This window comes from Aulostomus chinensis, chromosome 14 (assembly GCF_037954235.1).
Source record: "Aulostomus chinensis isolate RoL2024-O1b breed Wild chromosome 14, RoL_Achi_v1.0, whole genome shotgun sequence".
NCBI classification, from domain to species: domain Eukaryota; kingdom Metazoa; phylum Chordata; class Actinopteri; order Syngnathiformes; family Aulostomidae; genus Aulostomus; species Aulostomus chinensis.
This window is the reverse complement of record NC_141333.1, coordinates 20,502,773-20,507,141: the sequence shown is the minus strand read 5'-3', so window position 1 is coordinate 20,507,141 and position 4,369 is coordinate 20,502,773.

Genomic DNA, 4,369 nt, shown 5'->3' with positions numbered 1-4,369 from the left:
TGTAGCAGCTGTAATGGGTGTAGCAGCTCCTATAGGGGCTGCAGCTCCATCAGGTGTAGCAGCTGTAATGGATGTAGCAGCTCCTATAGGGGCTGCAGCTCCATCAGGTGTAGCAGCTCCTTCAGGTGTAGCAGCTCCAACTGTTGTAGCAGCTCCTTCAGGTGTAGCAGCTCCTTCAGGTGAAGCAGATCCTAAGGGTGTAGCAGCTCCTACAGGTGAAGCAGCTCCTTAGGGTGTAGCAGCTCTAACGGGTGTAGCAGCTCCTACTGGTGTAGCAGCTCCTTCAGGTGTAGCAGCTCCTTCAGGTGAAGCAGCTCCTAAGGGTGTAGCAGCTCCTTCAGGTGTAGCAGCTCTAACGGGTGTAGCAGCTCCTACAGGCATAGCAGCTCCTTCAGGTGTAGCAGCTCTAACGGGTGTAGCAGCTCCTACAGGTGTATCAGCTCCTTCAGGTGTAGCAACTCTAACGTGTGTAGCAACTCCTTCAGGTGTTGCAGTTCCATCAGGTGTAGCAGCTCCTACAGGTGTAGCACCTCCTACAGGGGCTGCAGCTCCTTCAGGTGTAGCAGCTCCAATGGGTGTAGTAGCTCCGTCAGGTGTAGCAGCTCTAATGGGTGTAGAAGCTCCTATTGGGGCTGCGGCTCCTTCAGGTGTAGCAGCTCCTTCAGGTGTAGCAGCTCCTACGACATGTTTAGCTGCATGTCGTCGTTCAACCGCTGGCTGTCGAGGTGGCGTCCAGCAAACCAAGTGGGCTTCATAGACAATTGGAAAACTTTCTGGGGGAGACCTGGTCTGATTAGGAGGGACGGCTCTCATTTCTAGAAATATGGCCCAGTTTATAATAGAACCAGAACCCTGACAACCCAGAGTTCAGACCAGGAAGCAGAGCTGCCGTCTTACACGCTTCTCTGCGCGACCACTAGGGGGCAGTTACCCACCCACAACTACATAGAGACTGTGTCTGTCCCCCGACCACGTCAGTTTACTCACTCCAATTCTACTGTGGAGGAGTCAATCAGCAAAACCTAATCAAAATTAACACAACCACTAAGTTAACTCAAAAAATCTAAAAATTAGATGTGGACTTTTAAATATCCGATCTCTGACGCCAAAAACTGAATTGGTAAATGAACTGATATCTGACAGTTGCATTGACCTGCTCTGTCTCACTGAAGCCTGGCTGGTGATGATGAGGATGCTAGTCTGAATGAATCCACTCCTCCAGTCACAGGAACACTCACATTCCTCCAGGCTCTGGCCCAGGAGGTGGAGTTGCTGCCATTTTTGACAAAAGTTCAGTAATAAATCCCAAACCCAAAACAAGTTTCAATTCATTTGAGAGCCTGATTCTCAGTTTGTCTCCTCCTCCAGCCTGGAAAACAATACAACCTCTCTTATTTATCATTGAGGACCGTCCTCCTGGTCCTGACTCTGAATTCTGATCTGAATTCTCAGAGTTTCTATCAGTTTAGTTTTCAAATCAGATCAAGTCATGATTGTAGGTGACTTAAGTGTTCATGAGGATGTTGACAACGACAGTCTGGTGCTGCATTTCTCTCTCTTCTAGACTCAACTGATGTCCATCAGTCTGTCCATGAACCCCCTCACTGTCACAACCACACCTCCACCTCCTCCTAACATGTGGAACTGAAGTTGAGCATCTAGTTGTGTTTCCACAAAACGCTTTTATCAGACCATTAATCAATCACTTTGGAATTTGGACTAATCGTCTACACTCCACTAAGGAAAACTGTAGTTTCCAGATGTTTGTCTGATCAGGCCACACCTGGATTTAAGGAAGTGGTTCCAGTGGTGCTAAATTCAGTGTCATGTCCCATTGTAACAGAGGGCGCTGTTGTCAACCTTTGTCCCTCCCAAACTGATCCTTTTATCAATAGTGCAGCAGGCTCCTTAGGGACAACTCTGGACTCGATTGCCCCAATAAAAACAAAAACTATGAGTCCAAGGAAACAAGCATCTTGGTACGGTTCTGGAATCTGACAGCTTCAACAAGAAACCCAGAAGTTAGAGAGAAGATGGTGCTGCTCCAAACTGGAGAAGTCTGACATCATCTGGCAAGACAGCCTTAAAATTTATAAGAAAGCCCTTGGTAGAACCAGAGCAGCCGACGACTCAGCACTAACAGAGGAACACAAGAACAACCCAGGTTCCTCTTCAGTCCTGGAGCCAGACTGACAGAGAGCCACAGCTCTACTGAACCAAGTAGTCCTGTTTCCCTGGGCAGCAAAGAGTTCATGGACTTCTTTAATGACAAAATTCTCCTGATTAGAGAGAAACTTCTTCTCCTGCTGCCATCAGCTGACAACATGGCACCGAGAACCCAGAACCTTAGAGGCAGCTGGAGGACCAGACACACACTTGGATAGTTTTTCTCCCATCAGCCTTCATGAGCTCAGTTCAATAATGTCCTCCTCTAAACCTCCACCTGTCTCCTAGACCCCATCCCAACTAAGCTGCTCCAAGACTCTCTCCCTCGTTAGCCCCTCCCTCTTAGATATGATCAATGTGGCGCTGGTATCTGGTTCCATCCCTCAGTCCTTCAAAGTAGCAGGAATTAAACCCTCCTCAAAAACAAGCCTGGATCCAGAAGTTCTACCAACTACAGACCAACATCACATCTTCCTTTTCTCTCCAAGGTTCTGGAGGAAGCAGCTGCTAAACAGCTGTGTGACTTCTCCATAGCAACAGCTGATTGGAGGATTCAGTCAGGTTCCAGGTTCATCCTAGCACAGAAACAGAACTAGTCAAAGGTACCAGTGACCTCCTACTGGTACCAGATGAGGGACTGGTCTCTGTGCTGGTCTGATTAGATCTCAGTGCAGCTTTGATACCATTGACCACCATATCCTTCTACAGAGACTGGAACCTGTCACTGGTATTAAAGGAACCACACTAAACTGGTTCAGGTCATATTTACTAGGTCATCTCAGTTGGTACTAGTTAATGATGGTTCCTCTGAGACCACTACAGTCAGTTCTGGTGTTCCACAAGGGTCTGTGCTTGGACCAGTCCTCTTCACCCTGTACCTGCTTCCTCTAGGTCACATGATCAGGAAACACTCCATTAATGTTCTCTGCTATGCAGACGACACTCAGCTGAACTCATCAATGATCCACATGGAACAAACCAGCTGACTAAACTGGAGGCCTGTCTGAAGGACAGGAAACATGGAGGACCATCATTTCCTTTATTAAACTCCAATAAAACTGAAGTTCTTGTGCTGGGCCCAAAACATATTAGAGACACCCTATCTAATGAGACAGGTACCCTGGATGGCACCACCCTGGCCCCCAGCACCACCGTCAGGAACCTAGGAGTTCTCTTTGACCAGGATCCTTTATCTCCCACATTCATCAAATCTCCAGGACGCCTTCTTCCATCTCCGTAACATCGCTAAGATCAGACACATCCTGGCTCAAGAAGATGCAGAAAAACTAGTCCCTGCTTTTGTCACTTCCAGGCTGGATTACTGCACCTCCCTCCTACCAGGCTGGACTAATAAGTCCCTAAAGACTCTCCAGCTGGTCCAGAACGCTGCTGCCCACGTGTTGACTAGAACTGGTAGCAGAGACCAGGTCTCTCCTGGACTGCTTCTCTGCATGGCTCCCTGTCAGATTCAGAACAGAATTTAAAATTCTTCTTCTACCATCAAAGTCCTCAACAGTCGGGCTCCTTCATCCCTGACAGAGCTCCGAGTCCCCTATGATCCAGCTAGAACCCTTCACTCCCAGGATGCAGGGTTCCTGCTGGTTCCTAGAGTTCTAACAGTAGAATGGAGTCAGAGCCTTCAGCTATCAGGCTCCCCTCCTGTGGAACCGTCTCCCAGTTTCAGTCCACGACCCAGACCCCCTCTCTACCTTTAAGAGCAGACTAAAGACCTCCTTGTTGATCAGGTTTATAGTCAGGACTGCTTAGGCTGGCCCTTAGATCTGCTGCTATAGGCTCAGACTGCTGGGGATCTCCCATGATGCACTGGGCTTCTCTCTCCTCCTCCTGTCCTCAGATGTGTTACTAACTCCTCTTCTTCTCCCCTCATCCCAGATCCTGGTGCTGCTGGTGGAGGCTCCAGACCTGAAGAGGCTCCAGCTGCCACCCGTAGCTCCACTTGCTCACGTCCCCGTCTGTCCATCAGTCTCTCCTCCTGTCTCTCTCTCTTTATCTCTGTCCCTCTCTTTCCTTCTGTCTCTCTGTCTTCCTCCATTCTGTCTTTGTCTCTGTCCATCAGTCTCTCCTACTGTCTCTCTCTTTCCTTCTGTCTCTCTGTCTTCCTCCATTCTCTGTCTTTGTCTCTGTCCTGCTCTCCTGCTCAATCTCTGTCCCCACTGATCCTGGATCTGCTCAATGTTCTTGC